The sequence below is a fragment of the Hemitrygon akajei genome, chromosome 7, assembly GCF_048418815.1.
Source record: "Hemitrygon akajei chromosome 7, sHemAka1.3, whole genome shotgun sequence".
Taxonomy (NCBI): Eukaryota; Metazoa; Chordata; class Chondrichthyes; order Myliobatiformes; family Dasyatidae; genus Hemitrygon; species Hemitrygon akajei.
The window spans coordinates 103,738,359-103,752,809 of record NC_133130.1 but is presented as its reverse complement, the minus strand read 5'-3'; the positions used below and the strand labels follow the sequence as shown (position 1 = coordinate 103,752,809).

General features: G+C 45.2%; 1 protein-coding gene across 5 annotated transcripts in view; it reads right to left on the bottom strand.

Moving 5' to 3' along the window:
- The window catches only part of LOC140730755 (FERM domain-containing protein 6-like), an 86,053-nt gene extending 71,870 nt beyond the window's left edge, over positions 1 to 14,183 (bottom strand). For 3 of the 5 annotated variants that reach the window (XM_073051603.1, XM_073051606.1, XM_073051608.1), the window contains exon 1: positions 13,874 to 14,183. The gene's annotated coding sequence lies outside the window, so the exon portion shown is untranslated. Of the gene's footprint in view, positions 1 to 13,651; positions 13,784 to 13,873 lie in introns of those variants that run through there. The other 2 variants (XM_073051605.1, XM_073051604.1) reach the window with 2 other exon arrangements.
- Positions 14,184 to 14,451: the final 268 nt, after the last annotated feature.

The following is a 14,451-nucleotide window of genomic DNA, read 5'->3' as shown; positions in this document are numbered from 1 at the left end:
GAGAGTTTGGGAGGAAGGACAAGCAGATGATAGAGCAAAGAAGGACTCAGCCAGATGGTTTGAGATGTGTCTATTTTAATGCAAGGAGTATCATAAACAAGGCGGATGAACTTAGAGTGTGGATCAATACGTGGAATACGATGTTGTCATTACAGAGACTTGGATGTCTCGAGCAGGAATGGCTGATGAGTGTGCCAGGCTTCAGATGTTTCAGAAAGGGCAGGGAGGGAGGCAAAAGATGTGGGGAGTGTCATTGCTAATCAGGGATAGTATCATGGCTGCAGAAAAGGAGGAAGTCATAGAAGGATTGTCTACTGAGCCTCTACTGGGTGTTTTTATAGACCACCAAATAGTTACAGGAACATCCAGGGAGACAGAGGAGACAGATTCTGGAACGGTGCAATAATATCAGGGTTGATGGGTGATTTTAACTTTCCTAATATTGACTGACATCTCCCTAGAGGAAGGGGTTTAGATGGGGTGGAGTTTGTTAGGTGTGTTCAGGAAGGTTTCTTGACACAATATGTAGATAAGCCTACAAGAGGAGAAGCTGTACTTGATCTGGTATTGGGAAATGAACCTGGTCAGGTGTCAGATCTCTCAGTGGGAGAGCATTTTGGAGATAGTGATGACAATTCTATCGCCTTTACTGTAGCATTGGAGAGGGATAGGAACAGACAAGTTAGGAAAGCTTTAATTTGAGTAAGGGGAAATATGAAGCTATCAGGCAGGAACTTGCAATCATAAATTGGGACAGAGGTTCTCAGGGAAATGTATGGCAGAAATGTGGCAAATCTTCAGGGGAAATTTGCGTGGGGTTCTGCATAGTTACGGTCCAATGAGACAGGGAAAGGACAGTAGGGTACAGGAACCGTGGTGTACAAAAACTGTTGAAAATCTAGTCAAGAAGAAAAGCTTACGAAAGGTTCAAAAAACTAGGTAATGATAGTGATCTGTTAGACTATAAGGCTAGCAGGAAGGAATTTAAGAATGAAATTAGGAGACCCAGAAGGGGCCATGAGAAGGCCTTGGAGAGCAGGATTAAGGAAAACCCCAAGGCAATCTACAAATATGAAGAGTAACAAGATAAAACATGAGAGAACAGGACCATTCGAGTGTGACAGTGGAAAAGTGTGTATGGAACTGGAGGAGATAGCTGAGGTACTTAATGAATACTTTGCTTCAGTATTCACTATGGAAAAGCATCTTGACAATTGTAGGGATGACTTGTAGTGGACTGAAAAGCTTGAGCATGTAGACATTAACAAAGAGGATGTGCTGGAGCTTTTGGAAGATATCAAGTTGGGTAAGTCTCCAGGACTAGACGAGATGTACCCCAGGCTACTGTGGGAGGTGAGGGGGCAGATTGTGGAGCCTCTGTCAATGATCTCTGCATCATCAATGGGGACAGGGGAAGTTCCAGAGGATTGGAGGGTTGCAGATGTTGTTCCCTTATTCAATAAAGGGAATAGAGATAACCCAGGAAATTATAGACCAGTGAATCTTACTTCAGTAGTTGGTAAGTCGAAGGAGAAGATCTGAGAGGTAGGATTTATGAACGTTTGGAGAGACAAAATTTTATTAGGGTTAGTCAGCATGACTTTGTCAAACGCAGGTCGTGCCTTACGAGCCTGATTGAATTTTTTGAGGATGTGACTAAACACATTGATGAAGGAAGAGCAGTAGATGTAGTGTATATGGATTTCAGCAAGGCATTTGACAAGGTACCCCATGCAAGGCTTCTTGAGAAAGTAAGGAGCCATGGGATCTAAGGGGACATTGCTTTGTGGATCCAGAACTGACTTGCCCACAGAAGGCAAAGAGTGGCTGTAGACAGGTCATATTCTGCATGGAGGTCGATGACCAGTGGTGTGTCCCAGGGATCTGTTCTGGAACCCCTTCTCTTTGTGATTTTTATAAATGACCTGAATAAGGAAGTGGACAAAGGTTAGTAAATTTGCTGATGACACAAAGGTTGGGGGTGTTGTGGATAGTGTGGAGGGCTGTCAGAGATTACAGCAGGACATTGATAGGATGCAAAACCTGGGCTGAGGAGTGGCAGATGGAGTTCAACCCAGATAGTGTGAGGTGGTTCATTTTGGTAGGTCAAATATGATGGCAGAATATAGTATTAATGGTAAGATTCTTGATAGTGTGGAGGAGCAGAGAGACCTTGGGGTCCGTGTCAATAGGACACTCAAAGCTGCCGTGCTGATTGACAGTGTTGTTAAGAAGGTGTATGGTGTGTTGCCTTCATCAGGTGTGGGATTGAGTTTAAGATCCATAAGGTAATGTTGCAGCTTTATAGGACACTGGTCAGACCCCACTTGGAGTACTGTGTTCAGTTCTGGTCACCTCACTATAGGAAGGGTGTGGATGCTATAGAGAAAGTGTAGAGGAGATTTACAAGGATGTTGCCTGGATGGGGGAGCATACCTTATGAGGATAGATTGAGTGAACTTAGCCTTTTTTCCTTGGAGCCATGGAGGATGAGAGGTGACCTGATAGAGGCTTTTTCCAGGGCTGAAATGGCTAACACAAGGGGGCTTAGTTTTAAAGTGCTTGAAAGTAGGTACAAGGGGGATGTCAGAGTTTTGGGTGCATGGAATGCACTGCCAGTGACAATGGTGGAAGCAGATACAATAGGGTCTTTTAAGAGCCTCTTAGATAGGTATATGGTGCTTCGAAAAATAGAGGACTATGCTGTAGGGAAATTCTAGACAGTTTCTAGAGTAGGTTATATGGTCGGCACAACATTGTGGGCCGAAGGGTCTGTAATGTGCTGTAGGTTTCTATGTTCTATGTACCAACTCCTCAGAGACAGTGGAAGGAACTGAACCCCAATCTGTGTTGGGCTGACTGCAGCGCTAGTGGAGGCCAACCAATGTCCCTAGACGAGGAATATGAGGAAGGAAATGGCGAGAATTCAAACTTCCAAAAGATCCTCAGTGACTCATTGCACCCATAAGAGAAGAAGTGCATTGCAATGCACTGAAGAGTGGACAGCTGGTAATAACATGTCCTGGTAAGAGAAGAGGAGCATTGTGGTGTGGTGAAGAGCAGTGGACCAGTGCTGCCATCATGGACTTTGCATGTTGTCACTGGGACTGTGCGGGTTTCCTCTTAATGCTTCCATTTCCTCCCCCATCCCAAAGACCTGAAGATTGGTTGGTTAATTGGGCTGTAAGCTGCTCCTCAAGTAGGTGGGACTTAAAGGGTGGGTGGTGGGTGAGTTGATTGGATTGTAGGGAGAATAGGTTACAGGGAAAATTACTGGGGCAAATTGCATTGCTCTAAGAGTCGGCATAAGACTGATGGAGCAAATGGCCTTCGATGTTCTGAGGAAGGAGGGCTATAGCATAGAAACAGGCTATTTGTCGCATCTGGTCTGTGCCAAACTTTATCTACCTAGTTCTACCTATCGCATCTAGACTGTAGCCCTCGATATCCATGTACCATCTCTAAACCTCTGCTAGACAGTTGTTATCGACTTGCATCTACCAGCACTAACTACCTGTCAGTAATGGCTCCCAGGTAAAGACCACAATCATGCCCTGGGATCAGGAAAGGGGCAAATGCATGCTTTAGATTCTGAGTAACACACACACAAAATGCTAGAGAATCTCAGCAGGTCAGGCAGCATCTGTGGAAAGGGATAAAGAGTCAACATTTTGGGCTGAGAGGAATACAGGGTGTCAGCACAAAACATTGTCTCTTTCTTCCTCTCCATAGATGCTGCCTGGCCTGCTGAGTGCCTCCAGCATTTTGTGTGTGTTGCTCTGGATTCCAGTGCCCTGCACAATCTGTTGATTATGATTCGATTCTGAGAAATGACAGCAGAGAAGGCAATCTGGAAAAGCAGGAAGACAGGAGAAGCTCAGAAGATTGTGACTGCACCAAGGTGGTGAATTGATTGGCATGCAAACAAGGCTTTTCACTGTAATTCAGTGCATGTGACAATAATAAACCAATTTACCAATTTGCATTCATTATCTCCCACTGCACATGGGCAATGCTGGATGCCTGTGAGAAGAATTACGAGGCCGAGAGATAATGTAGGCTCAAAGGGCAAGATATAAGATTAGCTTATATCTGGGCAACTCACAAGCTGTAAGACTGTGTTACAGAATTACAGAAACATCACGGGTTGTGCATCGAGTTAAAAACAGCATGTGAGAAATACAAGATGGTTTGTGCAACAAGTATACAGATTGAAACCTTAGAGACAATATACCTTGTGAAAGGCGAAATAGTTTCACAACTAATACTGAAATGCAATCATGTATAAACGGCAGATGCTGGAATCTGGAGCAACAATCCACCAGAGAAAATCAGTAGCTCGAGCATCATCCGTGGGCAGAAAAGAATCATTGATGTTTCTGGTCAAAATCAGTCAGGACCGATACAGGCTTTAGGCCCAAAACATTCACAATTCCGACCCCCACCCTTAAAAGATGCTGGGTTCCTCTAGCACATTATGGCGTTACTATCATACAATGTTCCCTTACTGCAGAAACAGATTCCAGTGAGTACATATTCGACAATATTTGCAAGACCTGGAAGCAAACCATCCATTTATGGACGTTTCCGGGATATAAACTTCGTTGCCAATGTTGAAATTTATTGCCCATCCCCAACTTCATTTAGCTAGAGGCTGTTAGATCTTCGACTCTTAGACCTACCACACTGGTAGATCCAAGAGTCTTGCAAGGGTGGGATTGGCAGATGGCCTTCCGCGAGGAATCTGGCGAACTAGCTGGATTTAACAACTACATGATAGTTTAATGCAAACTGAAACTAATTATATTTTTTAAAACACTCAGATCTAATGAGTTTCTGAATTTAAATTCCTCAGGTGCAATATGGGATTTGAACTTGTGTCTAATAGATCCACACTCCAAAACTCTGGCTGTAAGTAACACAATCCTGTGAAAAGTATTAAAACTACTCCAAATCAAAAACAAATTCATTGGAACACTACAATTCCACCAAGCAGACATGTTGATGTAACTGTTTCTTTAGAACAGGGCCTCCCATGGACCAATGCCATTAAGCAAGGGGTCTGCACACTTCAGGTTGGGACCCCTGATTTAGAACATTGTTTTCTCTCTCTCATTGTGTGAGTCTGTTATCTGCATTTATAGAGGGCTGTCCTGGTGTACATATTCTGAGATCATTTGGTACATACTCATTCCTTTCAAGTTTCCAAAGGAATTCCTGCAGAGTGGTGTAGTGGTTAGCATTATGCGAATACAGAGCCAGCTAAAGGATGAGGGATCGATTCCCACCGCTGTCTGTCTGTATGTAGGTTCTCCCCATGACATTCCCAAGACCTACAGGTTAGCGTTAGTGAGTTGTGGGTATGTCTTACAAGCCTGGTGACACTCAGCACAATCCTTGCTGATTTGATTTGATCCTAACGATGCATTTCACTGTATGTTTTGATGTACATGTGACAAATAAAGCTAATATTTAACCTTTCTTTTGAACTCTTAGTACAGATTCTCTTCCAATAAGTGCAGGTTACTTGTCCAATGGCAAAGTATACACATACAAAACGTGGGTTCCACGGTAGCGTAGCAGTCAACGTGATGCCGTTACAGCTCGGAGCATTGGAGTTCAGAGTTCAGTTTCAATATTAGCTGTAAGGAGTTCGTACATCCTCCCTGCGGAATGTGTGACTTTCCTCCGATTTCCTCCCGCAGTCCAAAGACATACAGGTTAATCGGTGAACTGGCCGTTGTAAGTTGTTCTGTGATTAGGCTCGGGTTCATTGGGGGGGGGGGGGTGCTCAAAGGGCTGGAATGGCCTATTTCCTGCTGTATCTCAGTTCATCTTATCCCCCTCCCCCCCCAAAAAACAGCTGTGCGTGAACACAAAGAAAGGTCCTGGAAACATAACATACGCACTGATTAGCTGAAGTGTGTTGACCGAGATGGAGCCCAGCGTCATTTGAACAGCAGAAGAATGTGGGTGAGCAACTGGTCCCGCTGACGTCTGCACTCAAGGTCTGTTATAATGGCTGGGTCTCCAAACCTTGAAGGGGAAACCAGAATATTTTGGATAAATGAATGCTGCTGGTGCTGGGCTGGGAGGTAGTTCAGCTACAAAATAAAACACGTCATCCTCCTGTTTTTCTCTGTGAACCTTATGTTCAGCAATTTGTTTACTTCATGCAATCACTTACTTCAGCATTTCAGCAAGGGAAGGCTCAGGCCCCCAAATACGACCAAACTTCTCAGGGGAAGGGGAAACAATCCCAACCCTCCAAACACTATCTGTACTAAAGAAGATCATTGCTAACCGATGTTACCTAGGGCTCACATATGTTCATGATGAACACGACATATAGACAGTAACAACTCTGAGGGCAGCTGGTGTGTTTTGGACCTGTTCAGATGGCAGGTTGTGTGTTTTGGACCTGTTCAGATGGTAGATTGTGTGTTTTGGACCTGTTAGAGAGCAAGTTCTGTGTTTTGGACCGGTTCAGATGGTAGATTGTGTGTTTTGGACCTGTTAGAGAGCAGGTTCTGTGTTTTGGACCTGTTCAGATGGCAGGTTGTGTGTTTTGGACCGGTTCAGATGGTAGATTGTGTGTTTTGGACCTGTTCAGATGGTAGATTGTGTGTTTTGGACCTGTTCAGATGGTAGATTGTGTGTTTTGGACCTGTTCAGATGGTAGATTGTGTGTTTTGGACCTGTTAGAGAGCAGGTTCTGTGTTTTGGACCTGTACAGATGGCAAGTTGTGTGTTTTGGACCTGTTCAGAGGGTACTGTCTTTTTGATTCCACTTCTGAGTTATTTCTTGAATTTAAATTCAAGAGGCTTCAGCGAGAAGAGTGAGGACAAGCTTGCTCCCAGAGAGGTAAGGCCAGGTAAGTTTCTTTAATTAATTTAATTAACTTAGGAGTTGGTAATGGAGACAGTAGATAGGGCAGTCAAGTGCTCTGATTGTAGGATTTGGGAAGTCAGGGACAGCACAATTGTCTCTGACTACACCTGCAAAAGGTGCATCCAGCTGCAGCTCCTGTCAAACCGTGTTAGGGAACTGTTGCTGGAGCTGGATGAACTTTGGATCATTTGGGAGGCAGAGGCAGTAATAGATCAGAGTTTCAGGGAAATAGTCATCCCTAAAAGTCAGGAGACAGGTAGCTGGGTGACTGTCAGGAGAGGGAAGGGGAATAGACAGGAAGAGCAGAGCACTCCTGTGGCCGTTCCCATCAACAATATACTGTTTTGGATACTGTTGGTGGGGACGACCTACCAAGGACAAATTGTAGTGGTCGTGTCTCTGACACCGAGACTGGACACTCAGCTCAGAAAGGAAGGATGGAAAAGAGGAGAGCAGTAGTGATAGGGGATTCAATAGTTAGGGGGACAGATAAGAGGTTCTGTGGGAGTGATTGAGAATCCTGGATGGTCTGTTACCTCCCTGGTGCCAGGGTCCGCGATATCTCGGATCGAGTTCTCGGTATTCTCAGGAGAGAGAGTGAGTAGCCAGATGTCGTGGTCCACGTGGGGACCAATGACATAGATAGGAGTAGGGATGAGGTCTGAAGAAGGAAAATAGGGAGTTAGGAAAGAAGCTAAAAAGTAGGACCTCAAGGGTGGTAATCTCGGGATTGCTGCTGTGCCACAAGACAGAGAGGGTAGGAACAGGAAGTTATGGCAGATAAATGTGTGGCTGAAGAGTTGGTACAGGGGGCAGGGGTTCAGATTTCTGGATCATTGGGAACTCTTCTGGGGAAGGTCTGACCTGTACAAAAAGGACAGGCTGCACCTGAACTGGAAAGGAACAAATATCCTGGCAGGCAGGTTTGCTAGAGCTGCTGGGGTGGGTTTAAATTAGTTTGGCAGGGGGGTGGGTATCAGAATGTGAGTGCAGAGGTTAGGGTAGAAGGACAAGGGTATGGTGCTATCTGTTGGTGTGGAAGGACAGGCAGGGGACGAAACATAAATGTAGCCAGTTAGAGCGGTTGAAATGTGTCTATTTCAACGCCAGGAGTATTAGGAACAAAGGGGATAAGCTTAGAGCATGGATCAGTACGTGGAACTACGATGTTGTGGCCGTTACTGAAACTTGGCTGAAGGAAGGGCAGGATTGGCTGATGCAGGTACCGAAGTTTAGGTGTCTTAAAAGGAATAGGATGGGAGGTAGAAAGTGGGGGGGCGGGGGGGAGTAGTATTACTGGTCAGGGATAGTATCATGGCTGTAGAAATAGGAAGGGATCAATCACTGTGCTGGGAGTAGTCTATAGGCCCCCAAATACCCCTCAGGACACTAAGGAGCAGATAAGCAGGCAAATTTTAGAATGGTACAGGAAATATAGGGTTGTAATTATGGATGATTTCAACTTCCCTCATATTGACTGGCACCTCCTGACTGAAAGAGAGATAGATGGGGTTGAATTTGTCAGGTGTGTTCAAGAAGGATTCCTGACAGAGTATGTGGACCGGCTGACAAGAGGAGAGGCCATACTGGATCTAGTTCTGGGTAATGAACCTGGTCAGGTGGCAGACCTCTTGGTGAGGGAGCATTTTAGTGAGAGTGACCACAACTCACTTAGCTTCAGCGTAGCTATGGATAAGGATAAAAACAGACAAAATGGGAAAGTGATTAACTGGGGAAGGGCTAACTATGAAGGGATGAGGCAGGAACTAGAGAGAGTAAATTGGAAACAGATGTTCACGGGTGAAAGCACAGCAGTGTTGTGGAGGAAATTTAGGGACCACTTGTGCTTTGTCCCAGGATAGCTTTGTCCCACTGAGACAAGGAAAAAATGGTGGGAAAAGGGAACTGTGGCTGACAAAACGTGAGGCAACTCGTCAAGAGGAAAAAGGAGGCATATGTTAGATATAAGAAGCAGGAAGTAGGAGGGGCTCATGAGAAATATAGGGTAGCCAGGAAGGAGCTAAAGAAAGGACTTAGGAGAGCTTGAAAGGGGCATGTGAAGGCCTTGGCATGTAGGATTAAGGAGAACGCCAAGGCCTTCTATGCGTATGTGAAGAACAGAAGGATGACAAGAATGAAGGTGGGACCGCTAAAGGATAAAGAAGGCAACATGTGCCTGGAGGCGGAGAAGGTTGGGGAGGTCCTAAATGAATACTTTGCTTCAATATTCACAGGAGAAAAGGGCCTTGATCAGGGTGAGGTCAAAATAGGACAGACCTGTGTGCTGGACAATGTGGAGATTAAGGAAGAAGTGTTGGATCTTCTTAAAAACATCAAGATTGATAGGTCCCCAGGGTCGGACGTGATATACCCCAGGTTGCTGTGGGAAGTGAGAGAAAAGACCGCTGGAGCAGTAGCTATGATCTCTGAATCCTCTTTGGCTGCAGGGGAGGTGCCGGAGGATTCGAGAATGGCAAATGTAGTTCATTTGTTTAAAATAGGTAATAGGGAGAATCCTGGGAACTATAGACCAGTGAGTCTTACATCAGTGGTCTGCAAACTATTGGAAAGGATTCTTAAGGATAGGATCTACAAGCGTTTGGAGAAGTACAGTCTACTTAAGGATAGTCAACATGGCTTTGTGAAGGGAAGGTCATTCCTCACGAGCCGAATTGAGTTTTTTGAAGAGGTAACAAAAGAAATTGATGAGGGTAAGGCAGTAGATGTGGTCTACATGGATTTTAGCAAGACATTTGACAAGGGCCCCCATGAGAGACTCATCCAGAAAGGCATGGGATCAGTGGTACCTTGGCTGTTTGGATAAAAAAAATTGGCTTACAGGAAGAAAGCAGAGGGTAGTTGTGGAAGGAAAGTATTCTGCCTGGAGGTCCGGACTAGTGGAGTGTCGCAGGGATCTGTCCTGGGACCCCTGCTCTTTGTGATTTTTATAAATGACCTGGATGAAGAGGCGGAAGGATGAGTGAGTAAGTCTGCAGATGACACGAAGATTGGAGGAGTTGTGGATGGAACTGTAGGTTGTCGAAGGTTACAAGAGGACATAGACAGGATGCAGAGTTGGGTAGAAAAGTGGCAGATGGAGTTCAATCCAGATAAGTGTGAGGTGATGCATTTTGGAAGGACAAACCAGAAGACTGAGTACAGGATTAATGGTCAGTTACTTAAGAGTGTGGATGAACAGAGGGACCTTGGGGTTCAAATCCATACATCCCTCAAGGTCACTGCACAGGTTGATATGATAGTTAAGAAGGCCTATGGGATGCTAGGCTTCATTAATAGGGGGATTCAGTTCAAGAGTAGAGAGGTCATGTTGCAACTCTACAAATCTCTGGTGAAACCACACCTAAGAGTTCAGTTCTAGTCACTTCATTAAAGGAAGGGTGTGGAAGTTATGGAGAGGGTGCAGAGGAGATTTACCAGGATGTTGCCTGGATTGGAAAACAAGTCTTATGAGGCAAGGTTAGCAGAGCTGGGACTTTTCTCTTTGGAGCGTAAAAGGATGAGAGGCGACTTGATACAGGTCTACAAGATTTTGAGAGGCACAGATAGGGTGGATAGCCGGTACCTGTTTCCCAGGGCATGAATAGCAAACACCAGAGGGCATATGTACAAAGTTAATGGAGGGAAGCTTAGGGGAGACATCAGGGTTAAGTTTTTTTACACAGAGGGTTGTGAGTGCCTGGAATGACTTGCCAGGGATGGTGGTGGACGCTAAACCATTCAGGGTATTTAAGAGCCTCTTGAACAGGCACATGGATGAAAGAAAAATAGAGGGTTACAGGGTAGTGTGGGTTTAGTACTTTTTTAAAAGGATATATGGGTTGGCACAACATCGAGGGCTGAATGGCCTTATTGTGCTGTAGTATTCTAGTGTTCTAGTATTTGTGATGTTGGATTTGAATGTCGCTCTAAATTACCCTCATTGTATTAAGACCATATGACATAGAAGAAGAATTAGACTGTTTGGTCCATCAAGTCTGCTCAGCCATTCTATCATAGCTGATTTATTATCCCTCTCAAACCCACTCACCTGCCTTCTCCCTGTAACCTTGAGGGTGAAAGGTGAAATATTTAAGGGGAGTGTTTGATGACCTGACTAATCAAGAACCTATCAATCTCTGCTTTAAATTCACGCAATGACTTGGCCTCCACAGACGTCTATATTAATGAATTCCACAAATTGACCACCATCTGCCAAAAGAGATTCCTCCTTATCTCCGTTCTAATGGGACATCCTTGTATTCTGTTCCCTCTAGTCCTAGAATCCTCCATTATAGGAAAAGTCCTCTACAAGTTCACTCTATCTAGGCTTTTCAATATTCCATAGGTTTCAATGAGACCCTTCCTCATTCTCCAGTGATTCAAACATAAACCCTTGAATTGTCAAGATTGTTCCTGTGAACCTCCACTGGACCCTCCCCAATGCCAGCACATCAGTTTTGGACCCCTTATCTTAGACAAAGGGTTGAAAATTGCTCGTATTGCTTGGAAATTAAAAGAATGTTGACTTTATACAATCATATAGTATAGATGTTGAGCTGTTTCCTGTAAAAAAGAGATATGAAAAGTGGCCAGGCATTTAATACGGAGGAGCATGGGTGTGTCTATCCTCAAAGGTTTCCAAATCTAGAATTCTCTCCCTCTGAGTAAAGGGGGCCAGCAAGAATGGTCATGAACTGGACACGAGAGAGTAAAGGGGGCCAGTGAAAACAGTCATGAACTGAACACGAGAGAGTAAAGGGGGCCAGCAAGAACGGACATGAACTGAACACGAGGGAGTAAAGGAGGCCAGTGAAAACAGTCATGAACTGAACACGAGAGAGTAAAGGTGGTCAGCAAGAACGGACATGAACTGAACATGAGACAGTAAAGGGGGCCAGCAAGAATGGACATGAACTGAACACGAGAGAGTAAAGGGGGCCAGTGAAAACAGTCATGAACTGAACACGAGAGAGTAAAGGGGGCCAGTGAAAACAGTCATGAACTGAACACGAGAGAGTAAAGGGGGCCAGCAAGAACGGTCATGAACTGAACACGAGAGAGTAAAGGGGGCCAGCAAGAACGGTCATGAACTGAACACGAGAGAGTAAAGGGGGCCAGCAAGAACGGACATGAACTGAACACGTGAGAGTAAAGGGGGCCAGCAAGAACGGTCATGAACTGAACACGAGAGAGTAAAGGGGGCCAGCAAGAACGGACATGAACTGAACACGAGAGAGTAAAGGGGGCCAGCAAGAATGGTCATGAACTGAACACGTGAGAGTAAAGGGGGCCAGCAAGAACGGTCATGAACTGAACATGTAAAGGCTCCTACTAGGAAATTTTTACACAGCCTGAAAACTGCACAGCACTTTTACAGTTTTTGGTAATATATATACAGCACTATTAATATTTGGAATGAAAATTGAAAAATCATATACTCTTGATTTTATTTATGAATTGAAGGGTATAATGAAATAGAGTCCAACAAAGAAAATCTTTCACCTTTCCTATACATTTTCTCATCTGTCTTTATTCCAGCTGTACATTAACAAAAGCTATGTGCGCGAGAGTATTTCAGTTACTGCGCGGCCGTACTCCCGCGCAGTATAGGGGGAAAATGCCCCCTGCTCCAATTTGGAATTGGTTTGTTACCGTTGCATGTTCCGAGGTATAGTGAAAAGACGGTCCTGCACACTGTTTATGCAGCGCAGATACACCGAGCATTGAGGCAATAACAATGTGGTAAAACCCGATACACTGCTCATTCCAGCGGAATTCACGCAGTTCACAGCCTTAACCGAGTTTCTGGTTGAGTAATGCCAGCACTACAGGCACCTTTGCCAACAACACGCGCCAGCGAGCGGAGCAAGCCATTGGAGAATGGGTCGAGCCTCCGCCGCCCAGCACGGCACCACGTCTGCTAGCGGCGAAAGTAACCCTCGTACTGCCGAAGTCTCGTTTCTCATCCTTTACCACAACTGTAGAGTTATGACCAAATACATTTCGGTTTCAGCCAATAAATTATACCAAAGCTGAACGCAATAGTTCCAATAATTATAAGCGTGCTGGTCCTTGCACAAGGAATGGATCAGTTTTCTGCGTCGGGACACTGCAGTCTGCGAACATTCCAATGTAGTAATTTATTCAGAGTTTCTTTAATCCGCAAACAAATATATAATTTTTACCTCGTTAGAGGAAGTGTTAAGCGTTCCAGAGCGTGGAATTCCATTTGCATTTTTATTCAAAGGAATAAGATTACAAAAAAAAACAAAAAATGTTGCAAAGATTACTCCGGGAATAACAAACAGTGACTGCAGACCATACGCGCTAGTAATCACGTTGTCGACTCATGAAGCCTTTTTTTCTGAAAACCCTAATAATTTTAAGCCCGACATCATCGCAAATTAAATCCACCATCTTTCGCCCCCGAAAGCTCTATACTCTGAGCCCGGACAAGTACAGTCCTAGGCAGTCAACCAAAACTTTGGGAATCGCAATCGCCGTCTCTCAACATACAATGTACGGAAATCCCACAGTCAAGATGCACTAAGTATCCTAGAGTAACATTTGCGATATCTACACCCAGTCTCACTAAGATTTCCGGCTGTATAATCACACGAATAAAAGCAAAACAAATTCAGAACATAAATAATTTCCTCGCCTTACAGCAACAATTATCATTTCCACCAACACAAAAAAATGAGAAATCAGTACAAATGAAAAAAGCAAATGTAAAATCGAATTAATTGCAAAACCCACCGGGTTAGCTGGGTGCACTGGCGGCAAGGGCAGTCACTGCATTAACGCTGACTTCAGCTGTGAATGCAGCCAGTGAAAGGTTTGACATTCACAACGCCCACCACTCCCGTTCCACTCTCAAACACGGAACACAGTGCTCGCTTGCCCTTTGGATCTTAAACCCTGACGGACTCTCATTCCCCTCAATAAAATACGTCATGCCCGGTAGAATAAGGTTTTTACCTTTTCCATAGGCGATGCCGCTGAAACCGACCACCCACTGTTTATGAGGGCAGCGAGAGGCTTGCAGCACGCCTCGCCCAACTCCGCTCAGTGGAAGTGCACAAATATCTCTGCGCAAATGTCAGTGTAATCTGACTCACGCGAGAGCGATCCCTGCCACTAATCCTTGGCTGCCTTGCAGAAATGGTTGCCGTCCTGCCGCCACCGGCAAGAAGCTGGGAACTTCCTGGCAGAAGAAGCGAGTTACGACAGGTGAGATTCCAAGCTGCAGTCCCAGGCATTCCGTGTGACGAACGCCTTCCTTGGCCCTTGCTGGGCACGCGCAGCGGCGGGGGCGGGGCGCGCGTGTGCCCGCGGCGGCAGGACACCCGCAGCTGGATCGTGCGCGTGCACAGAGCTGAAAAATGCCCGCAAAGCGACAGAGGAGATTCAGCAGGTGCTGGAAACGGACTCGGTCTGAAATGTCGACTGTTCTTTGCTGCCTGACCCGCTGAATTCCTCCAGCAAGCTCAAAAGGACACAGACATAAGGGACATAGCCTCAGGATTCGGGGGAGTAGATTCAGGACGGAGATGAGG